The following is a 25,955-nucleotide window of genomic DNA, read 5'->3' as shown; positions in this document are numbered from 1 at the left end:
AAACATATCAATTCTTGAGAACGTTTTAAATGTCTTTGATTCCCATGAAAAAGATCTTTCATCTGGGTGCTGAAGTCGCCATATATCTTTGAGTTTTAAATTTTTGGCAAAATTAGAGAACAATTTGGCCTCTTTAGCATATCTCTGTCTATTTAGCACACTTAGACGGTCTAGAAATGGATTAAACACTCAGTTAAAGGGACAGTCTACCATAGAATTGTTATTGTTTTAAAAGATAGATAATCCCTTTATTACCCATTCCCCAGTTTTGCATAACCAACACAGTTATATTAATATACTTTTTACCTCTGTGATTACCGTGTATCTAGGAACCTTCTTCCAGCCCCCTGATCACATGACTTTGACTGTTTATTATCTATTGTCTTAAATTTAGCATTGTTTTGTGTTAAATCTTAAATAACCCCCTGTGTCTGAACACAGTGTTATCTATATGGCCCACGTGTACTTTCTGTCTCTTTGTGTTGAAAAGAGATTTAAAAAGCATGTGATAAGAGGCAGCCCTCAAAGGCTTAGAAATTAGCATATAAGCCTACCTATGTTTAGTTTAAACTAATAATACCAAGATAAAAAAACAAATTTGATGATAAAAATAAATTGGAAAGTTGATTAAAATTAAAAGTCCTATCTGAATAATGAAAGTTTAATTTATACTAGACTGTCCCTTTAAAATCTCCCCCCCCCCCCCTTATTAGTTGTGTATCTGAAAAATCTATTAGTCTGGTAAATTGTTTTCCCCAATTTGGGTTGATATTCGTTAGGGGCATATAAGTTACAAAAGGTAAAGTTGGATCCCTGAATTTCTATTTTCAGGATTAAAAATCTACCTTCAGGGTCTTGAATCTGCGCACCTATTTTAAAGTCTACATTTTTATTGAACAAACAGGCCACTCCTCTCTTCCTCCCCAACGCTGGAGTCGAGATCACTTCTCCTATCCATCCCATCCGTAATTTATCAGTCTCTATACTATTTAAATGGGTTTCTTGGAGGAACACAACATCTGAGGTGAATGTTTTAAGGTGCTGAATGATTCTTTTCCTTTAAATTGGTGACAAAATCCCTCCCACATTCCAAGAAAGAAGTTTAAATAAGTTCTTCATAATAGGGGATAAATATATATATACTAATTACTCTGAGAGAGATTGGGAAAGAGAGAGAGAAAAATAAAATAAAAAAAAATAAAAAAGAGAACACATTTAGAAAATCCATACAGACAGACATGGTGGAGAAATTCCAAGACACTACTTCTGGGCCACTATACAGGGAGTGCAGAATTATTAGGCAAATGAGTATTTCTCCAACATAGGTGTGTCCGGTCCACGGCGTCATCCTTACTTGTGGGATATTCTCTTCCCCAACAGGAAATGGCAAAGAGCCCAGCAAAGCTGGTCACATGATCCCTCCTAGGCTCCGCCTACCCCCGTCATTCTCTTTGCCGTTGTACAGGCAACATCTCCACGGAGATGGCTTAGAGTTTTTTAGTGTTTAACTGTAGTTTTTATTATTCAATCAAGAGTTTGTTATTTTGAAATAGTGCTGGTATGTACTATTTACTCAGAAACAGAAAAGAGATGAAGATTTCTGTTTGTATGAGGAAAATGATTTTAGCAACCGTCACTAAAATCCATGGCTGTTCCACACAGGACTGTTGAGAGCAATTAACTTCAGTTGGGGGAACAGTGAGCAGTCTCTTGCTGCTTGAGGTATGACACATTCTAACAAGACGATGTAATGCTGGAAGCTGTCATTTTCCCTATGGGATCCGGTAAGCCATGTTTATTACGATCGTAAATAAGGGCTTCAAAAAGGGCTTATTAAGACTGTAGACTTTTTCTGGGCTAAATCGATTCATTATTAACTCATATTTAGCCTTGAGGAATCATTTTATCTGGGTATTTTGATATAATCATATCGGCAGGCACTGTTTTAGACACCTTATTCTTTAGGGGCTTTCCCAAAGCATAGGCAGAGCCTCATTTTCGCGCCGGTGTTGCGCACTTGTTTTTGAGAGGCATGGCATGCAGTCGCATGTGTGAGGAGCTCTGATACTTAGAAAAGACTTTCTGAAGGCGTCATTTGGTATCGTATTCCCCTTGGGGCTTGGTTGGGTCTCAGCAAAGCAGATACCAGGGACTGTAAAGGGGTTAAAGTTCAAAACGGCTCCGGTTCCGTTATTTTAAGGGTTAAAGCTTCCAAATTTGGTGTGCAATACTTTTAAGGCTTTAAGACACTGTGGTGAAAATTTGGTGAATTTTGAACAATTCCTTCATGTTTTTTCGCAATTGCAGTAATAAAGTGTGTTCAGTTTAAAATTTAAAGTGACAGTAACGGTTTTATTTTAAAACGTTTTTTGTACTTTGTTATCAAGTTTATGCCTGTTTAACATGTCTGAACTACCAGATAGACTGTGTTCTGAATGTGGGGAAGCCAGAATTCCTATTCATTTAAATAAATGTGATTTATGTGACAATGATGCCCAAGATGATTCCTCAAGTGAGGGGAGTAAGCATGGTACTGCATCATTCCCTCCTTCGTCTACACGAGTCTTGCCCACTCAGGAGGCCCCTAGTACATCTAGCGCGCCAATACTCCTTACTATGCAACAATTAACGGCTGTAATGGATAATTCTGTCAAAAACATTTTAGCCAAAATGAACACTTATCAGCGTAAGCGCGACTGCTCTGTTTTAGATACTGAAGAGCATGACGACGCTGATAATAATATTTCTGAAGGGCCCCTAACCCAGTCTGATGGGGCCAGGGAGGTTTTGTCTGAGGGAGAAATTACTGATTCAGGGAACATTTCTCAACAAGCTGAACCTGATGTGATTGCATTTAAATTTAAGTTGGAACATCTCCGCATTCTGCTTAAGGAGGTATTATCCACTCTGGATGATTGTGACAAGTTGGTCATCCCAGAGAAACTATGTAAAATGGACAAGTTCCTAGAGGTGCCGGGGCTCCCAGAAGCTTTTCCTATACCCAAGCGGGTGGCGGACATTGTTAATAAAGAATGGGAAAGGCCCGGTATTCCTTTCGTCCCTCCCCCCATATTTAAAAAATTGTTTCCTATGGTCGACCCTAGAAAGGACTTATGGCAGACAGTCCCCAAGGTCGAGGGAGCGGTTTCCACTTTAAATAAACGCACCACTATACCCATAGAGGATAGTTGTGCTTTCAAAGTTCCTATGGATAAAAAATTAGAAGGTTTGCTTAAAAAGATGTTTGTTCAGCAGGGTTACCTTCTACAACCAATTTCGTGCATTGTCCCTGTCGCTACAGCCGCATGTTTCTGGTTCGATGAGCTGATAAAGGCGGTCGGTAGTGATTCTCCTCCTTATGAGGAGATTATGGACAGAATCAATGCTCTCAAATTGGCTAATTCTTTCACCCTAGACGCCACTTTGCAATTGGCTAGGTTAGCGGCTAAGAATTCTGGGTTTGCTATTGTGGCGCGCAGAGCGCTTTGGTTGAAATCTTGGTCGGCTGATGCGTCTTCCAAGAACAAGCTACTTAACATTCCTTTCAAGGGGAAAACGCTGTTTGGCCCTGACTTGAAAGAGATTATCTCTGATATCACTGGGGGTAAGGGCCACGCCCTCCCTCAGGATCGGCCTTTCAAGGCAAAAAATAAACCTAATTTTCGTCCCTTTCGTAGAAACGGACCAGTCCAAAGTGCTACGTCCTCTAAGCAAGAGGGTAATACTTCTCAAGCCAAGCCAGCTTGGAGACCAATGCAAGGCTGGAACAAGGGAAAGCAGGCCAAGAAACCTGCCACTGCTACCAAGACAGCATGAAATGTTGGCCCCCGATCCGGGACCGGATCTGGTGGGGGGCAGACTCTCTCTCTTCGCTCAGGCTTGGGCAAGAGATGTTCTGGATCCTTGGGCGCTAGAAATAGTCTCCCAAGGTTATCTTCTGGAATTCAAGGGACTTCCCCCAAGGGGGAGGTTCCACAGGTCTCAGTTGTCCTCAGACCACATAAAAAGACAGGCATTCTTACATTGTGTAGAAGACCTGTTAAAAATGGGAGTAATTCATCCTGTTCCATTAAGAGAACAAGGGATGGGGTTCTACTCCAATCTGTTTATAGTTCCCAAAAAAGAGGGAACGTTCAGACCAATCTTAGATCTCAAGATTTTAAACAAGTTTCTCAAGGTTCCATCGTTCAAGATGGAAACCATTCGAACTATTCTTCCTTCCATCCAGGACGGTCAATTCATGACCACGGTGGATTTAAAGGATGCGTATCTACATATTCCTATCCACAAGGAACATCATCGGTTCCTGAGGTTCGCATTCCTGGACAAACATTACCAGTTCGTGGCGCTTCCTTTCGGATTAGCCACTGCTCCAAGGATTTTCACAAAGGTACTAGGGTCCCTTCTAGCTGTGCTAAGACCAAGGGGCATCGCTGTAGTACCTTACTTGGACGACATTCTGATTCAAGCGTCGTCCCTTCCTCAAGCAAAGGCTCACACGGACATTGTCCTGGCCTTTCTCAGATCTCACGGATGGAAAGTGAACGTGGAAAAGAGTTCTCTATCTCCGTCAACAAGGGTTCCCTTCTTGGGAACAATAATAGACTCCTTAGAAATGAGGATTTTTCTGACAGAGGCCAGAAAAACAAAACTTCTAGACTCTTGTCGGATACTTCATTCCGTTCCTCTTCCTTCCATAGCTCAGTGCATGGAAGTGATCGGGTTGATGGTAGCGGCAATGGACATAGTTCCTTTTGCACGCATTCATCTAAGACCATTACAACTGTGCATGCTCAGTCAGTGGAATGGGGACTATACAGACTTGTCTCCGAAGATACAAGTAAATCAGAGGACCAGAGACTCACTCCGTTGGTGGCTGTCCCTGGACAACCTGTCACGAGGGATGACATTCCGCAGACCAGAGTGGGTCATTGTCACGACCGACGCCAGTCTGATGGGCTGGGGCGCGGTCTGGGGATCCCTGAAAGCTCAGGGTCTTTGGTCTCGGGAAGAATCTCTTCTACCGATAAATATTCTGGAACTGAGAGCGATATTCAATGCTCTCAAGGCTTGGCCTCAGCTAGCGAGGGCCAAGTTCATACGGTTTCAATCAGACAACATGACAACTGTTGCGTACATCAACCATCAGGGGGGAACAAGGAGTTCCCTGGCGATGGAAGAAGTGACCAAAATCATTCTATGGGCGGAGTCTCACTCCTGCCACCTGTCTGCTATCCACATCCCAGGAGTGGAAAATTGGGAAGCGGATTTTCTGAGTCGTCAGACATTGCATCCGGGGGAGTGGGAACTCCATCCGGAAATCTTTGCCCAAGTCACTCAGCTGTGGGGCATTCCAGACATGGATCTGATGGCCTCTCGTCAGAACTTCAAAGTTCCTTGCTACGGGTCCAGATCCAGGGATCCCAAGGCGGCTCTAGTGGATGCACTAGTAGCACCTTGGACCTTCAAACTAGCTTATGTGTTCCCGCCGTTTCCTCTCATCCCCAGGCTGGTAGCCAGGATCAATCAGGAGAGGGCGTCGGTGATCTTGATAGCTCCTGCGTGGCCACGCAGGACTTGGTATGCAGATCTGGTGAATATGTCATCGGCTCCACCTTGGAAGCTACCTTTGAGGCGAGACCTTCTTGTTCAGGGTCCGTTCGAACATCCGAATCTGGTTTCACTCCAGCTGACTGCTTGGAGATTGAACGCTTGATCTTATCGAAGCGAGGGTTCTCAGATTCTGTTATCGATACTCTTGTTCAGGCCAGAAAGCCTGTAACTAGAAAGATTTACCACAAAATTTGGAAAAAATATATCTGTTGGTGTGAATCTAAAGGATTCCCTTGGGACAAGGTTAAGATTCCTAGGATTCTATCCTTCCTTCAAGAAGGACTGGAAAAAGGATTATCTGCAAGTTCCCTGAAGGGACAGATTTCTGCCTTGTCTGTGTTACTTCACAAAAAGCTGGCCGCTGTGCCAGATGTTCAAGCCTTTGTTCAGGCTCTAGTTAGAATTAAGCCTGTTTACAAACCTTTGACTCCTCCTTGGAGTCTCAATTTAGTTCTTTCAGTTCTTCAGGGGGTTCCGTTTGAACCCTTGCATTCCGTTGATATTAAGTTATTATCTTGGAAAGTTTTGTTTTTAGTTGCAATTTCTTCTGCTAGAAGAGTTTCAGAATTATCTGCTCTGCAGTGTTCTCCTCCTTATCTGGTGTTCCATGCAGATAAGGTGGTTTTACGTACTAAACCTGGTTTTCTTCCAAAAGTTGTTTCTAACAAAAACATTAACCAGGAGATTATCGTACCTTCTCTGTGTCCGAAACCAGTTTCAAAGAAGGAACGTTTGTTGCACAATTTGGATGTTGTTCGCGCTCTGAAATTCTATTTAGATGCTACAAAGGATTTTAGACAAACATCTTCCTTGTTTGTTGTTTATTCCGGTAAAAGGAGAGGTCAAAAAGCAACTTCTACCTCTCTCTCTTTTTGGATTAAAAGCATCATCAGATTGACTTACGAGACTGCCGGACGGCAGCCTCCCGAAAGAATCACAGCTCATTCCACTAGGGCTGTGGCTTCCACATGGGCCTTCAAGAACGAGGCTTCTGTTGATCAGATATGTAGGGCAGCGACTTGGTCTTCACTGCACACTTTTACCAAATTTTACAAGTTTGATACTTTTGCTTCTTCTGAGGCTATTTTTGGGAGAAAGGTTTTGCAAGCCGTGGTGCCTTCCATTTAGGTGACCTGATTTGCTCCCTCCCTTCATCCGTGTCCTAAAGCTTTGGTATTGGTTCCCACAAGTAAGGATGACGCCGTGGACCGGACACACCTATGTTGGAGAAAACAGAATTTATGTTTACCTGATAAATTACTTTCTCCAACGGTGTGTCCGGTCCACGGCCCGCCCTGGTTTTTTTTAATCAGGTCTGATAATTTTTTTCTTTAACTACAGTCACCACGGTACCATATGGTTTCTCCTATGCAAATATTCCTCCTTAACGTCGGTCGAATGACTGGGGTAGGCGGAGCCTAGGAGGGATCATGTGACCAGCTTTGCTGGGCTCTTTGCCATTTCCTGTTGGGGAAGAGAATATCCCACAAGTAAGGATGACGCCGTGGACCGGACACACCGTTGGAGAAAGTAATTTATCAGGTAAACATAAATTCTGTTTTTGACCACATCATCCTCTTTATGCATGTTGTCTTACTCCAAGCTGTATAGGCTCGAAAGCCTACTACCAATTAAGCATATTAGGTGATGTGCATCTCTGTAATGAGAAGGGGTGTGGTCTAATGACATCAACACCCTATATCAGGTGTGCATAATTATTAGGCAACTTCCTTTCCTTTGGCAAAATGGGTCAAAAGAAGGACTTGACAGGCTCAGAAAAGTCAAAAATAGTGAGATATCTTGCAGAGGGATGCAGCACTCTTAAAATTGCAAGGCTTCTGAAGCGTGATCATCGAACAATCAAGCGTTTCATTCAAAATAGTCAACAGGGTCGCAAGAAGCGTGTGGAAAAACCAAGGCGCAAAATAACTGCCCATGAACTGAGAAAAGTCAAGCGTGCAGCTGCCAAGATGCCACTTGCCACCAGTTTGGCCATATTTCAGAGCTGCAACATCACTGGAGTGCCCAAAAGCACAAGGTGTGCAATACTCAGAGACATGGCCAAGGTAAGAAAGGCTGAAAGACGACCACCACTGAACAAGACACACAAGCTGAAACGTCAAGACTGGGCCAAGAAATATCTCAAGACTGATTTTTCTAAGGTTTTATGGACTGATGAAATGAGAGTGAGTCTTGATGGGCCAGATGGATGGGCCCGTGGCTGGATTGGTAAAGGGCAGAGAGCTCCAGTCCGACTCAGACGCCAGCAAGGTGGAGGTGGAGTACTGGTTTGGGCTGGTATCATCAAAGATGAGCTTGTGGGGCCTTTTCGGGTTGAGGATGGAGTCAAGCTCAACTCCCAGTCCTACTGCCAGTTTCTGGAAGACACCTTCTTCAAGCAGTGGTACAGGAAGAAGTCTGCATCCTTCAAGAAAAACATGATTTTCATGCAGGACAATGCTCCATCACACGCGTCCAAGTACTCCACAGCGTGGCTGGCAAGAAAGGGTATAAAAGAAGAAAATCTAATGACATGGCCTCCTTGTTCACCTGATCTGAACCCCATTGAGAACCTGTGGTCCATCATCAAATGTGAGATTTACAAGGAGGGAAAACAGTACACCTCTCTGAACAGTGTCTGGGAGGCTGTGGTTGCTGCTGCACGCAATGTTGATGGTGAACAGATCAAAACACTGACAGAATCCATGGATGAGTGTCCTTGCAAAGAAAGGTGGCTATATTGGTCACTGATTTGTTTTTGTTTGGTTTTTGAATGTCAGAAATGTATATTTGTGAATGTTGAGATGTTATATTGGTTTCACTGGTAAAAATAAATAATTGAAATGGGTATATATTTGTTTTTTGTTAAGTTGCCTAATAATTATGCACAGTAATAGTCACCTGCACACACAGATATCCCCCTAAAATATCTATAGCTAAAAACAAACTAAAAACTACTTCCAAAACTATTCAGCTTTGATATTAATGAGTTTTTTGGGTTCATTGAGAACATGGTTGTTGTTCAATAATAAAATTAATCCTCAAAAATACAACTTGCCTAATAATTCTGCACTCCCTGTATTACATTTTATATATCTCTCTGTTGTCCTGTGTTATTTTCCAAGAACTATTTAATTTCCTCTGTCTTTTCTAATATAGTTATTTTATTGTCACAATTTATCTTGATTTTAGCGGGGTATATCATTGTTGCTTGGAAACCTCCGTTTATTAACTGTGTACACCATGGGGCCATTACACTTCTTTTATTTGACGTCTCTGCTGAAAAATCTTGGAATAGTAATACTCGTTCTTTATTAATCTCAAGTGATCCCTTTTTTCTATAATATGCCATTATTTTTTGCTTATCTTGAAAATTTAAGAATTTTACTAATATCGGTCTCTTGGGGTTTGCAAAATTTCCTTTGTTATTGAAACTCCCTAGTCTATGTACTCTTTCCACTACCATAGATGTCTCTTTGGGCATATCAAGAATGTGTGGTAGTGTATATGTGACAAAATTCAATAGATCTAGATATTTTGATGTCTCTGGGAGACTTACTATCTTGAGATTGTTTCTCTGAGATCTATCCTCTAGTTCATCCATGTGAGCTTGGATAGTATATAGAGTTTTAGTCTGTGACTTAAGTGTAGACTGTTGAGCATACTGTGTGTACTCTAGGTCTGATACTCTATTTTCGATCTCTGTTAATCTTTTTGAAAATTGCTTAAATTCGCTAGTTAACATGGTTAATTTTGTCTTTACTCCCTCAAATTGTATAAAGATATCTGTGATTTGTTTAATCAGGTTATTGGTGTCTATGACAGTATGTGAACTTGTCATACTTTCTATAGATCTTGTCTCTGTGCTACCTATGCTGTTTCTAGGTTTCCTGTCTTTGACTTTTGGTGGCATTGTGTGAGAGTCACTTTTACCAATCCCAAGAAATTTTTCCATAAAAAGATTACAAAAATACACCCTGTGAAACAAATAGTGAAATTAATAATCTGTTATGAGGTGGATATTGTATGTGTAAAATTAGGAAGAGAGAGGGAAAAAAAAAGGTTGTGTAAGGTGTACTAATTGGTATCTATAGAGTCAACTCCTAGACCTTAATGGGACACTGAACCCAAATTTTTTCTTTCGTGATTCAGATAGAGCATGCAATTTTAAGCAACTTTCTAATTTACTCCTTTTATCAATTTTTCTTCGTTCTCTTGCTTTCTTCATTTGAAAAAGAAGGCATCTACGCTATTTTTTTGGTTCAGGACCATGGAAAGCACTTGTTTATTGATGGATGCATTTACCCACCAAACAGCAAGAACAACACAGTGTGTTCACCAAAAATGGGCCGGCATCTAAACTTACATTCTTGCATTTCAAATAAAGATACCAAGAGAATGAAAAGAATTTGATAATAGGAGTAAATTAGAAAGTTGCTTAAAATTGCATGCTCTATCTGAATCACGATAGAAACAATTTGGGTTCAGTGTCCCTTTAACTTGTGAATCGGAGAGGATCTTGGTGTCCTCAATATGTGTGGAGTGAAAAAATAAAGTAGTGCTAATGTGACTTAGTGAATAAAAATCATATATGCTTAGGATTGGCAATTTCATGTCAAAGATATTTTCTTTCTCTTTCTCTAAGTTTTCTGTCACAGTTCCTTTATGTGTTATAAATACAGTAATTTTTCTGCGATAAATTTTAGTGTTCAAATATATACAGTTATAAGTTCACCAGCGGGAAACACTCATGATGTTTTCTATATTATGAGTTGTGAAAGTTAATTTCTTGTTACAGGAGTTGCCTTTTTACTCCTTTATATAGCTGACTAGGAACTTATATATGTTTGGACAACCTTTTCTTCGTCTTAGTATCTTCAACGATATACTCTAATAAACATATTCAAACCAAGTATAAAACATTCATGTATGTATTATAAACCATGCAAAATATCTCCTAATTATAAGTTAGCCTGTCATTTTTATCCTTCTTAGATGGCCATTACTACCATTATACATCCACCAATATGAAATAATCACACTGTTTTATATATTTATGGACTATAAAAGTTGTCTCCTAGTTGCAGGAGTTGCTTTTTTACATCAGCATATGACTATCTGGGTTATACTTATATCTTTTACCAGGTAATTCCCTTTTACACAGGCATATATACACCTTGGTGTTATGTATATATTGGACTAGTATATTTCATTGTTTTCCTGTTTGTCAAATATAAAGCTGGCTATAAATTAGGCCAGATAGATTACTATACCAAATACAAACTTATATAAATACTATATATCTTATACAGAGAGTGGTTTGTATCGTGTTTTCCTAGAAAAAGATTCTATCCCAGTTCTTTAAGTAAGGACTGTCCCAGTTTTATAAAAGATATCTCAGTCCCATAGTTTTCAGCCCAGTCCCTTATCACATGGGGAACAGTTTGTAAAGTCCTTAATACAAGGGCAAATTGAGTCAGTCCTTATAACCCCCTGTTTTCACTTGTGTAACTAACTCCTGTTACTCTCCTTTAGATATATTGTAGGCTTGTCAGCAATATATACTGTATATATAACAGAGAAGAGTAACACATTGAGGAAAGATAGTTCTTCTATTCAACCACAGCTGGTACTTGCAATCGGTATCCCAGTAAAATATAAAACTTTACTAGTTATGTATTAAACACAGTACTTATCTTGGCCCCGTTGTAGCAATTCAATATCATTATCATGCTTCTGGCCCTTTTAATTTTCTGTGCTCCACCATACGTTCTCCTTCAGCACATTTAGAGTAATCTTGGTCTCTACGTTTTCCCGGCTTATTGCCTCCTACCCCCTCAGCGGCTTGGTGTTATCTCTATAACACTCACGGTATCCTTCATGCCCTCTGATGGGGGGTTCTGGGAGGCTTGTTCTTAGAATAGTAGCACCACATAGTGGACAAATCAAAGTAGAGGCGACGAGGGATTAATTTTTCCAGTCAGTGTGTACCGGCTTGCTTGCTTCTACTAGCGCTTCTTGGCTCCCATCCCAGTGTCTAGCAGCGGGAGAGACCGTGTTACCCGTCTCCTCTGCCAACCTACCACCGGGGTTTTGGGAGCACACTGTTGGCTTATCTACGCCTCTCTCCTCGGCTTCCTCTGGCGTCTTTTATACCTCTCCAGAGATATTTGTTGCTTAGGTGTAGTGTATGACTTTCCCACAGCTCGTGTGGCTCTAGCAAGTGAGCCTTTGTGGCTTACCAGACTTCCTGCTCTCCTCAAGTGGCTTAAACAGGAGACGAGTTCTCCGCTTCAGTCACCCAGATGGCCCGGTGTGTGTGAAGGGGAACAGTACACACCATCGGCTATGAAGAGCAGCGGGAGGCCTTTGTGTAGCTGGAACACCTGGGACGCCAACTTCATGCAGCTGCACAGGTCCCTCCCCCAAACGGAAGTGCAGGGCTTATATTGTAATGTAGGTTTCTCCAACATAGGTGTGTCCGGTCCACGGCGTCATCCTTACTTGTGGGATATTCTCTTCCCCAACAGGAAATGGCAAAGAGCCCAGCAAAGCTGGTCACATGATCCCTCCTAGGCTCCGCCTACCCCAGTCATTCTCTTTGCCGTTGCACCGGCAACATCTCCACGGAGATGGTTAAGAGTTTTTTGGTGTTTAAATGTAGTTTTTATCCTTCAATCAAGTGTTTGTTATTTTAAAATAGTGCTGGTATGTACTATTTACTCTGAAACAGAAAAGAGATGAAGATTTCTGTTTGTAAGAGGAAGATGATTTTAGCAAACGTTACTAAAATCGATTGCTGTTTCCACACAGGACTGTTGAGATGAAGTAACTTCAGTTGGGGGAAACAGTTGGCAGACTTTTCTGCTTGAGGTATGACTGGCCACATTTCTAACAAGACTATGTAATGCTGGAAGGCTGTCATTTCCCCTATGGGGACCGGTAAGCCATTTTCTTAGATTAAGTAAAAGAATAAAGGGCTTTATAAGGGCTTAAAAAACTGGTAGACATTTTTCTGGGCTAAAACGATTACTTTGCTAAGCATATTTGGCAGATTATAACTCTTAATAGTTATTATAATCTTGGGGATTGTTGTTAAAAAACGGCAGGCACTGTATTGGACACCTTTTTCAGATGGGGGCCTTTTCTAGTCATAGGCAGAGCCTCATTTTCGCGCCACTAATGCGCAGTTGTTTTTGGAAAGCAAGGCATGCAGATGCATGTGTGAGGAGCTAAGAACCACTGAAAAAGCTTATAGAAGGCGTCATTTGGTATCGTATTCCCCTCTGGGCTTGGTTGGGTCTCAGCAAAGCAGATACCTGGGACTGTATAGGGGTTAAATGTAAAAACGGCTCACGCTTTCAAATTTGGTGTGCAATACTTTTAAGGCTTTAAGACACTGTGGTGAAATTTTGGTGAATTTTGAACAATTCCTTCATGCTTTTTCACATATTCAGTAATAAAGTGTGTTCAGTTTAAAATTTAAAGTGACAGTAACGGATTTATTTTAAAACGTTTTTTGTGCTTTGTTGACTAGTTTAAGCCTGTTTAACATGTCTGAACCATCAGATAAGTGATGTTCTATATGTATGAAAGCCAAGGTTTCTCCCCATTTAAATATATGTGATGATTGTGACATAGTGTCCAAACAAAGTAGGGACAATGATGCCACAGATAATGATATTGCCCAAGATGATTCCTCAAATGAGGGGAGTAAGCATGATACTGCATCATCCCCTTCTGTGTCTACACCAGTTTTGCCCACACAAGAGGCCCCTAGTACATCTAGTGCGCCAATACTTATTACCATGCAACAATTAACGGCTGTTATGGATAATTCTATTGCAAACATTTTATCTAAAATGCCTACTTATCAGAGAAAGCGCGATTGCTCTGTTTTAAACACTGAAGAGCAAGAGGACGCTGATGATAACTGTTCTGACATACCCTCACACCAATCTGAAGGGGCCAGGAGGGAGGTTTTGTCTGAGGGAGAAATTTCAGATTCAGGAAAAATTTCTCAACAAGCTGAACCTGATGTTGTAACATTTAAATTTAAATTAGAACATCTCCGCGCACTGCTTAAGGAGGTATTATCTACTCTGGATGATTGTGACAATTTGGTCATTCCAGAGAAATTATGTAAGATGGACAAGTTCCTAGAGGTTCCGGTGCCCCCCGATGCTTTTCCTATACCCAAGCGGGTGGCGGACATAGTAAATAAGGAGTGGGAAAGGCCCGGCATACCTTTTGTTCCTCCCCCTATATTTAAGAAATTATTTCCTATAGTCGACCCCAGAAAGGACTTATGGCAGACAGTCCCCAAGGTCGAGGGGGCGGTCTCTACTCTAAACAAACGCACTACTATTCCCATAGAAGATAGTTGTGCTTTCAAAGATCCTATGGATAAAAAAAAAAAGAGGGTTTGCTTAAAAAGATGTTTGTTCAGCAAGGTTACCTTCTACAACCAATTTCATGCATTGTTCCTGTCACTACGGCAGCGTGTTTCTGGTTCGAAGAACTAGAAAAGTCGCTCAATAAAGAATCTTCGTATGAGGAGGTTATGGACAGAGTTCAAGCACTTAAATTGGCTAACTCTTTTATTTTAGATGCCGCTTTGCAATTATCTAGATTAGCGGCGAAAAATTCAGGGTTTGCTATCGTGGCGCGCAGAGCGCTTTGGCTAAAGTCTTGGTCAGCGGATGTGTCTTCCAAGACAAAATTGCTTAACATCCCTTTCAAGGGTAAAACACTGTTTGGTCCTGATTTGAAAGAGATTATTTCAGACATCACCGGGGGAAAGGGCCACGCCCTTCCTCAGGATAGGTCTTTTAAGGCTAAAAATAAGCCTAATTTTCGTCCCTTTCGCAGAAACGGACCAGCCTCTAATTCTACATCCTCTAAGCAAGAGGGTAATACTTCTCAACCCAAACCAGCCTGGAGACCGATGCAAGGCTGGAACAAGGGTAAGCAGGCCAAGAAGCCTGCCACTGCTACCAAAACAGCATGAAGGGATGGCCCCCGATCCTGGACCGGATCTGGTGGGGGGCAGACTTTCTCTCTTTGCTCAGGCTTGGGCAAGAGATGTTCAGGATCCTTGGGCACTAGAAATAGTCTCTCAAGGTTATCTCCTGGAATTCAAGGAACTACCCCCAAGGGGAAGGTTCCACAGGTCTCAATTATCTTCAAACCAAATAAAAAGACAGGCATTCTTACATTGTGTAGAAGACCTGTTAAAGATGGGAGTAATTCATCCAGTTCCAATAGGAGAACAAGGGATGGGGTTTTACTCCAACCTGTTCATAGTTCCCAAAAAAGAGGGAACATTCAGACCAATTTTAGATCTCAAGATCCTAAACAAATTTCTCAGGGTTCCATCGTTCAAAATGGAAACCATTCGAACGATCCTTCCTACCATCCAGGAAGGTCAATTTATGACCACGGTGGATTTAAAGGATGAGTACCTACATATTCCTATCCACAAGGAACATCATCAGTTCCTAAGGTTCGCTTTTCTGGACAAGCATTACCAGTTTGTGGCACTTCCATTCGGATTAGCCACTGCTCCGAGAATTTTCACAAAGGTACTAGGGTCCCTTCTAGCGGTTCTAAGACCAAGGGGCATTGCAGTAGTACCTTACTTGGACGACATCCTGATTCAAGCGTCGTCTCTGTCAAAAGCAAAGGCTCATACGGACATCGTCCTAGCCTTTCTCAGATCTCACGGATGGAAAGTGAACAAAGAAAAAAGTTCTCTGTCCCCGTCAACAAGAGTTCCCTTCTTGGGAACAATAATAGATTCCTTAGAAATGAGGATTTTTCTGACAGAGGTCAGAAAATCAAAACTTCTAAGCTCTTGTCAAGTACTTCATTTTGTTCTTCGTCCTTCCATAGCGCAGTGCATGGAAGTAATAGGATTGATGGTTGCAGCAATGGACATAGTTCCTTTTGCACGAATTCATCTAAGACCATTACAACTGTGCATGCTCAGACAGTGGAATGGGGATTATACAGACTTGTCTCCGACGATTCAAGTAGATCAAAAGACCAGAGATTCACTCCGTTGGTGGCTGATCCTGGACAACCTGTCACAGGGAATGAGCTTCCGCAGACCAGAGTGGGTCATTGTCACGACCGACGCCAGTCTGATGGGCTGGGGCGCGGTCTGGGAACCCCTGAAAGCTCAGGGTCTATGGTCTCGGGAAGAATCTCTTCTCCCGATAAACATTCTGGAACTGAGAGCGATATTCAATGCTCTCAAAGCTTGGCCTCATCTAGCAAGGGCCAAATTCATAAGGTTTCAATCAGACAACATGACGAATGTTGCATATATCAACCATCAGGGGGGAACAAGGAGTTCCCTGGCGATGGAGGAAGTGACCAAGATAATTCAATGGGCGGAGGATCACTCCTGCCACTTGTCTGCAATCCACATCCCAGGAGTGGAAAATTGGGAAGCGGATTTTCTGAGTCGTCAGACATTCCATCCGGGGGAGTGGGAACTCCATCCAGAAATCTTTGCCCAAATAACTCAATTATGGGGCATTCCAGACATGGATCTGATGGCCTCAAGTCAGAACTTCAAGGTTCCTTGTTACGGGTCCAGATCCAGGGATCCCAAGGCGACTCTAGTAGATGCACTAGTAGCACCTTGGACCTTCAACCTAGCTTATGTATTCCCACCGTTTCCTCTCATTCCCAGGCTGGTAGCCAGGATCAATCAGGAGAGGGCTTCGGTGATCTTGATAGCTCCTGCGTGGCCACGCAGGACTTGGTATGCAGACCTGGTGAATATGTCATCGGCTCCACCATGGAAGCTACCTTTGAGACGGGACCTTCTTGTTCAAGGTCCATTTGAACATCCGAATCTGGTTTCCCTCCAACTGACTGCTTGGAGATTGAACGCTTGATTTTATCAAAGTGTGGGTTTTCAGATTCTGTAATAGATACTCTGATTCAGGCTAGAAAGCCTGTAACTAGAAAGATTTACCATAAAATATGGAAAAAATATATCTGTTGGTGTGAATCTAAAGAATTCCCATGGAACAAGATAAAAATTCCTAAGATTCTATCCTTTCTACAAGAAGGTTTGGAGAAAGGATTATCTGCAAGTTCTCTGAAGGGACAGATCTCTGCTTTATCTGTTCTACTTCACAAAAGACTGGCAGCTGTGCCAGACGTTCAAGCGTTTGTTCAGGCTCTGGTTAGAATCAAGCCTGTTTACAGACCTTTGACTCCTCCCTGGAGTCTAAATCTAGTTCTTTCAGTTCTTCAAGGGGTTCCGTTTGAACCCTTACATTCCGTAGATATTAAGTTATTATCTTGGAAAGTTTTGTTTTTGGTTGCAATCTCTTCTGCTAGAAGAGTTTCAGAGTTATCTGCTCTGCAGTGTTCTCCGCCCTATCTGGTGTTCCATGCAGATAAGGTGGTTTTGCGTACTAAGCCTGGTTTTCTTCCGAAAGTTGTTTCCAACAAAAATATTAACCAGGAGATAGTTGTACCTTCTTTGTGTCCGAATCCAGTTTCAAAGAAGGAACGTTTGTTACACAATCTGGACGTAGTCCGTGCTCTAAAATTCTATTTAGAGGCTACTAAAGATTTCAGACAAACATCTTCTTTGTTTGTTGTTTATTCTGGTAAAAGGAGAGGTCAAAAAGCAACTTCTACCTCTCTTTCTTTTTGGCTTAAAAGCATTATCCGATTGGCTTATGAGACTGCCGGACGGCAGCCTCCTGAAAGAATCACAGCTCACTCCACTAGGGCTGTGGCTTCCACATGGGCCTTCAAGAACGAGGCTTCTGTTGACCAGATATGTAAGGCAGCGACTTGGTCTTCACTGCACACTTTTGCCAAATTTTACAAATTTGATACTTTTGCTTCTTCGGAGGCTATTTTTGGGAGAAAGGTTTTGCAAGCCGTGGTGCCTTCCATTTAGGTGACCTGATTTGCTCCCTCCCTTCATCCGTGTCCTAAAGCTTTGGTATTGGTTCCCACAAGTAAGGATGACGCCGTGGACCGGACACACCTATGTTGGAGAAAACAGAATTTATGCTTACCTGATAAATTACTTTCTCCAACGGTGTGTCCGGTCCACGGCCCCTGGTTTTTTTAATCAGGTCTGATGAATTATTTTCTCTAACTACAGTCACCACGGTATCATATGGTTTCTCCTATGCATATTTCCTCCTGTACGTCGGTCGAATGACTGGGGTAGGCGGAGCCTAGGAGGGATCATGTGACCAGCTTTGCTGGGCTCTTTGCCATTTCCTGTTGGGGAAGAGAATATCCCACAAGTAAGGATGACGCCGTGGACCGGACACACCGTTGGAGAAAGTAATTTATCAGGTAAGCATAAATTCTGTTTTTTCTCCTTCACAACCAGAACCCTATATAGCCAGATAAACAGCCCTCAGGCTAAAATTTGCCTTTCTAAAATTATTTGAAGGACCTCGCTGTACTGACCAGACATCTTAGATCATCTCACGAGAGTGGAGAGCTTTAGATTATTAGCCCATGAAGTGAACATCCCTACAATCTGTAAGTTCACATGAAGTGAACATCCCTACAATCTGTAAATTCACATGAAGTGAACATCCCTACAATCTGTAAGTTCACATGAAGTGAACATCCCTACAATCTGTAAACTCACATAGGCCCGATTCTAAAAAGATCCCTGGGCTGGTGAGATTCTATAAGAATCCTCACCAGCCTTTCTATTTCTCTGGTGGAATTATATAAAGCCACTTTTTCCCTGAAAAAAGGTGTCTCGCTAAGGGGCTTATACATATGGGAAGGCGATGCATTTTACAAAACTGCACAATAAAATTTGTATTTCAAAATCATGCAGACCCTATACTCAGGGGGGTCATTGAGGACAAACCACAGGTTGTTTTTAAAAAGAGCAAAAAAATATTAAAAATATTCTAGCTCCCTCAAAATTAAAAGGTCCCAAGAAACCTAATATATCAGGTTCTCTGGATAAATGGGTCACAGGTAAACCAGGGACATACAAGTGTGGACGAAGCAATTGCTGCATGTGTGCTCATCTATTAAATCGTGATTCCATCAACAACTGGAATAACACCAAGACTTTGCCCATCAAATGTAGAGGGAATTGTCATAGCACATTTGTTGTTTATGGCCTTACCTGTGACTGTGGTTTGACCTATGTAGGAAGAACGAAGAGGAAAATAAAAAGGCGGTGTTATGAACACATTAGTAATATAGAAACAGGATTGAAAACACACAGTGTGGCAGACCATTTTAGGGTCTACCATGGACAAGACCCCAGGATTCTCCGTATTAGTATCTTAGAAGTAGTTCCCCTTGGTGAAAATCCCCATCAGAGGCTCTTATTGCTTAGGAAAAAAAGAAACTAGATGGATTCAGGAGTTAGACAGTTTGACCCCAAAAGTGCTCAACATAGATTTGGATTTGCAAGCATTCATGGTCTGAATGAGTTATTATTCGCCCCCATTGTCAATAGAGAGTGGGTACATAAGGTGTCACTATAAAGGTTTATAGGATTTATAAGGTAGAGACCCCCTTTTATAATAAATTGTTTTTCATAATAAATTGTTTTTAAAATAAATTGTGTTACAATTTTATTATTAGTGATACTATTAGTAAGTTTATTAGTAGTATATTTTTACAATTGTTTGTGACTGGTGCAATTTATTAAATAAATATTTATATGCATTTTAATAATTTAAATGTTTTTAAATGGTATAATCTAGTTAACATTTGGTGAGATAATGTAGTATAAGCACTAATAGCATCTTATGAAATTGTATTGTTGTATATGTTGACTAATACAGTATAATTTGTTTTCTTCAATTCCTACTGGTGTGGGAAATGTATTTTTATCCCCTATTGAAGGCTGTTACGGTTCCACATTAAATGCAATGCCGATAGTGTTTGGAACTTACTATATGGTACTGCTATGAATCACGGCACAAAATAAAGAGATGTTGTCAGTAGACAGAGCACGCTGTAAAAAGCACATGGCTAGAGGTGGGTCTTGTTTTGCTCCATGATGGTCAATCAGGATGAGATACATCATAGGAAGAGGAGGAGTTTAGATGTGCTCTTAATGGAGGGGGATCCTCACGGCAGTACACATTTGGTCCGGATTTGTCTTGAAGAAGTATGCACAGGACAGATGAAACGCGTAGACAGGACTGGTGTACGCATCCATTGTTTGTGTTTGAAGAGGGTTCTCTTACAGGGACCATAAAAAGCAGTATCACCAAAGTACATATTTATATGCATTTTAATAATTTAAATGTTTTTAAATGGTATAATCTAGTTAACATTTGGTGAGATAATGTAGTATAAGCACTAATAGCATCTTATGAAATTGTATTGTTGTATATGTTGACTAATACAGTATAATTTGTTTTCTTCAATTCCTACTGGTGTGGGAAATGTATTTTTATCCCCTATTGAAGGCTGTTACGGTTCCACATTAAATGCAATGCCGATAGTGTTTGGAACTTACTATATGGTACTGCTATGAATCACGGCACAAAATAAAGAGATGTTGTCAGTAGACAGAGCACGCTGTAAAAAGCACATGGCTAGAGGTGGGTCTTGTTTTGCTCCATGATGGTCAATCAGGATGAGATACATCATAGGAAGAGGAGGAGTTTAGATGTGCTCTTAATGGAGGGGGATCCTCACGGCAGTACACATTTGGTCCGGATTTGTCTTGAAGAAGTATGCACAGGACAGATGAAACGCGTAGACAGGACTGGTGTACGCATCCATTGTTTGTGTTTGAAGAGGGTTCTCTTACAGGGACCATAAAAAGCAGTATCACCAAAGTACATTGCAGAAGTACATACTATTAAGGACAATACTTTGGGAGTGGACTGTGATTCCAGCAGCTTGGAGCCGTAATTATACATGTTTTAAAAGGCACCTTTTTATCTATATTCCTGTAAGTGCATAGAGTTGTGTGTGCTCAAATAAATATTCTGACTACTACCTTGAGTCGAGGTTGCACTTTTGTGTTCTTGTCTTGTAGTTATATTGTAACTTTAATTTAAAGTTAGGGGGGTGCTAGGTTTAAGGGTTAATAGTTTATTTTAGGTAGTCGCAATGTGGGGGGTCTGTGGTTTAAGGGTTAATAGGTTTACCTAGTGTTAGCAATGAGGAGGGTTGGCGGTTTAGGGGTTAATAGGTTTATTTTAGTAGTAGCGATGTGGGGGGTCGGCAGTTTAGGGGTTAATAGGTTTATTTAGTGTTGGTGATATGGGTGGGCGGCGGATTAGGGGTTAATAGGTTTAATATAGTATTTGCAATGCAAGGGGATGGCGGTGTAAGGGGTAATATTGTAGTTTATGGTGTTAGTGTACTTTGTAACATTTTTGTTATGAGTTCTGTGAAACATTTTTGTTTTGCTAAATCCATAACTACTGGTCTTTGATCGCCGAATGGATCGGGGCAGTATAAGCTATAAGGCTAGCGGAATAGGCTGACTGCACAACCTGTAATACGGATGAGCTGAATATTTCACACTCAAAAGCCATTTTTTGAGTGCGGAATGGATCAATTGCGGTAAAGGCTAAATCGCTAGCAGTATAGTCGCAACGCTGCGACTTGTAATACGTGTGAGCTGACTATTCTGCGACAATTTTTCAGCAGTATAGCCGTACTGCACAACTTGTAATCTAGCTGATTATTTGTATAGGAGACACCTCACCACTCACAGGGACAGCCCCTCTTTTATAAAATTCCATGAGGGCTGCCCCTGCGAGTGTTGGTGTGGAAAACCCCGTCTAGACCAGCAAATGTTTTAGAATCAGGGCCATGAAGTGAACATCCCTACAATCGGTGAACTCACATGAGGCCCAGTTATCAAAAGGTCTCAGGGGATATGGGGTTCTCTAAGAAATATTCGCCTAGATTTAGAGTTTTGTCGGTAAAGACCCGCGGTGCTAACGCTGCATTTTTTTCCAGCGCACCCTTAAGACAACGCTGGTATTTAGAGTTGTCTGAGTGGCTGCGTTAGGCTCAGAAAAGGGAGCGTTGAGCATAATTTAGCTCCACTTCAACCCTCAATTACAGCATTGCCTACGGTAGCGGTAAGCTGGAAAAACGTGCTTGTGCACGATATCCCCATAGGAAACAATGGGGCTGAGCTGGCTGAAAAAAAACCTAACACCTGCAAAAAAGCAGCGTTCAGCTCCTAACGCAGCCCCATTGTTTCCTATGGGGAAACACTTTCTAAGTCTGCACCTAACACCCTAACATGAACCCAGAGTCTAAACACCCCTAACCTTATACTTATTAACCCCTGATCTGCCGTCCCCGCTATCGCTGACACCTGCATTATATTATTAACCCCTAATCTGCCGCTCCGGACACCGCCGCAACCTACATTATCCCTATGAACCCCTAATCTGCTGTCCCTAACATCGCCGACACCTATATTATATTTATTACCCCATAATCTGCCCCCCCCCAACGTCGCCGCTACCTAACTACACTTATTAACCCCTAATCTGCCGACTGAACCTCGCCACCACAATAATAAATGTATTAACCCCTAAACCGCCGCACTCCCACCTCGCAAACGCTATAATAAATGTTATTAACCCCTTATCTGCCCTCCCTAACATCGCTGCCACCTACCTACAATTATTAACCCCTAATCTGCCGCCCCCAACGTCGCCGCTACTATAATAAAGTTATTAACCCCTAAACCTAAGTCTAACCCTAACACCCCCCTAACATAAATATAATTTAAATAAAACGAAATTATATTCCTAAAATTAAATAAAATATTCCTATTTAAAACTAAATACTTACCTATAAAATAAACCCTAATATAGCTACAATATAACTAATAATTACATTGTATCTATTTTAGGATTTATATTTATTTTACAGGCAACTTTGTATTTATTTTAGCTAGGTACAATAGCTATTAAATAGTTAATAACTATTTAATAGCTACCTAGTTAAAATAATTACAAAATTACCTGTAAAATAAACCCTAACCTAAGTTACAATTAAACCTAACACTACACTATCATTAAATTAATTAAATTAATTAACTACAATTACCTACAATTAAATTTAATTAAATAAACTAAACTAATCTATAATACAAAAAAAATAAACACTAAATTACAGAAAATAAAAAAAATTACAAGAAGTTTAAACTAATTGCACCTAATCTAAGCCCCCTAATAAAATAAAAAAGCCCCCCAAAGTAAAAAATGCCCTACCCTATTCTAAATTAAAAAATTAATCAGCTCTTTTACCAGCCCTTAAAAGGGCTTTTTGCGGGGCATTGCCCCAAAGTAATCAGCTCTTTTACCTGTAAAAAAAAATACAACCCCCCCAACATTAAAACCCACCACCCACATACCCCTACTCTAACCCACCCAAACCCCCCTTAAAAAAAACTAACACTAACCCCCTGAAGATCTCCCTACCTTGAGTCGTCTTCACCCAACCGGGCCGAAATCTTCATCCAAGGTGCGCAGAAGAGGTCCTTCATCGGGTAGAAGTCTTCATCCAGGCGGCGTCTTCAATCTTTATCCATCCGGAGCGGAGCCATCTTCCAAGGAGCCGACGCGGAGCCATCCTCTTCATCCGGAGTCTTCTGTTCCAATCAGCCAATAGAATGCGAGCTCAATCAGATTGGCTGATTGGATCAGCCAATTGGATTGAACTTCAATCTGATTGGCTGATTGAATCAGCCAATCAGATTTTTCCTACCTTAATTCCGATTGTCTGATAGAATCCTATCAGCCAATCGGAATTGAAGGGACGCCATCTTGGATGACGTCACTTAAAGGTACCGTCATTGTGTTAGAAGACTCCGGATGAAGAGGATGGCTCTGAGTTGGCTCCTTGGAAGATGGCTCCGCTCCGCTCCGGATGGATGAAGATTGAAGACGCCGCCTGGATGAAGATTTCTACCGGATGAAGGACCTCTTCTGCACACCTTGAATGAAGATTTTGGCCCGGTTGGGTGAAGACGACTCAAGGTAGGGAGATCTTCAGGGGGTTAGTGTTAGGTTTTTTAAGGGGGGTTTGGGTGGGTTAGAGTAGGGGTGTGTGGGTGGTGGGTTTTAATGTTGGGGGGGTGTATTTTTTTTTTTTACAGGTAAAAGAGCTGATTACTTTTGTAATCTAGAATAGGATAGGGCATTTTATTATTTTGGGGGGCTTTTTTATTTTATTAGGGGCCTTAGATTAGGTGTAATTAGTTTAAACCTTGTAATATTTTTTTATTTTCCATAATTTAGTGTTGTTTTTTTTGTATTATAGATTAGTTTATTTAATTAAATTGAATTGTAGGTAATTGTAGTTAATTTATTTAATTAATTTAATGATAGTGTAGTGTTAGGTTTCATTGTAACTTAGGTTAGGATTTATTTTACAGGTAATTTTGTAATTATTTTAACTAGGTAGCTATTAAATAGTTATTAACTATTTAATAGCTATTGTACCTAGTTAAAATAAATACAAAGTTGCCTGTAAAATAAATATAAATCCTAAAATAGATACAATGTAATTATTAGTTATATTGTAGCTATATTAGGGTTTATTTTATAGGTAAGTACTGTATTTAGTTTTAAATAGGAATAATTTATTTAATTTTAGGAATATTATTTCGTTTTATTTAAATTATATTTATGTTAGGGGGGTGTTAGGGTTAGACTTAGGTTTAGGGGTTAATAACTTTATTATAGTAGCGGCAACGTTGGGGGCGGCAGATTAGGGGTTAATAATTGTAGGTAGGTGGCGGCGATGTTAGGAAGGGTAGATTAGGGGTTAATAACATTTATTATAGTGGCGGCGAGGTCCGGTCGGCAGATTAGGGGTTAATAAGTGTAGTTAGGTAGCGGCGACGTTGGGGGGGCAGATTAGGGGTTAATAACTATAATGTAGGTGTCAGCGATGTTAGGGGCAGCAATCTCATTTTTGTGCCCTGAGGATTGGAGTTGAGAAACACTAATTTAAAGGCAGTTTTTACCTTGAGAAGAGTGTGTCTCACAAAGGGGTATTTCAAAAGAGATTCATACATTACCATAGGGCTCATGAAATACATTGTAAATTAAAAATTGTATGAAATGAATAAATGAAATATTTTAATTTGTATTAATAAATTGCACAAAATATTGTAGCACAATTGTTCTGCAAAAATAGTATTTTATGTATACATTTTAATTTCTATTGAAATTATGCAGGGAAAAAACTACTTAACATGCACAGCATAAATTGTAATAAAACTACATAGGCAAAAGAAATGTGGAGATATTTGTACTACAAATAGGTTTTTTTTATGTTTTGTAAGTCTCCCTGTCTCTGCTAGTGGGCTGAACAGAGGTGTAGCTGTGAGTTCTCTGTTACGTATTCTCAAACCAGATATTTTGTTTTATCTCATAACATAAAAGGGGGCAAGATTGTGTCAAAATATACAAAACACTACCCTAAAAGAAAAACACGATTGTAAGCGGTTGTAAGATAATATATGCTAAAATCAGGGAAATTTGCTCTCTGTTGACTTTGTTCTCACCATTATTTTCTATGGGAGACATCTCACATGGACAGACTCTTTTAGCCTCTGCAAGTATCATTGTGGTTTTTCGCATCTAATCTGTCAAATGTTAAATAATAGGGCCCCTGAAGTGAACATGTCCACAATCTGTGAGCTCATGTGAAGTAAGCATCTAGTGAGTCTGTGAGCTCACTGAAATGTGTAAGCTCACAGGATCTCTGCACATAAGCTCACAGGATCACCCCCAGTCTCTGCACATATGTTCACAGGATCACCCTCAGTCTCTGCACATAAGCTCACAGGATCACCCTCAGTCTCTGCACATAAGCTCACAGGATCACCCCAGTTTCTGCACAACCCAACAAACTGTTAGCTCACAGGATCACCCTAAGGGGCCGATTTATCAACGGTCTGTCTGACATGATCCGCTCAACAGATCATGTCGAACAGACATCGAAGAATTGCTGTCGAAATGTATCATTGCACAAGCGGTTCACCAGAACTGCTTGTGCAATGCCGCCCCTGCAGATTCACGGCCAATTGGATGCTAGCAGGGGGTGTCAATCAGCCAGATCGTATAGGATTGGGCAGCTTGATATCCGCAGCCTCAGAGCAGGCGGACAAGTTATGGAGCAGCAGTCTTTAGAGCTTGATAATTCGGCTCCTAAGTCTCTGCACATCCCTACAAACTGTAAGCTCAAAAGATCACCCTCAGTCTCTGCACATCCCTACAGACTGTAAGCTCACAGGATCACACTCAGTCTCTGCACATCCCTACAAACTGTAAGCTCAAAAGATCGCCCTCAGTCTCTGCACATCG

The sequence above is a fragment of the Bombina bombina genome, chromosome 7, assembly GCF_027579735.1.
Source record: "Bombina bombina isolate aBomBom1 chromosome 7, aBomBom1.pri, whole genome shotgun sequence".
In the NCBI taxonomy this organism is placed as follows: domain Eukaryota; kingdom Metazoa; phylum Chordata; class Amphibia; order Anura; family Bombinatoridae; genus Bombina; species Bombina bombina.
The sequence above is the reverse complement of the archived record's forward strand: the minus strand, read 5'-3'. Positions refer to the sequence as shown.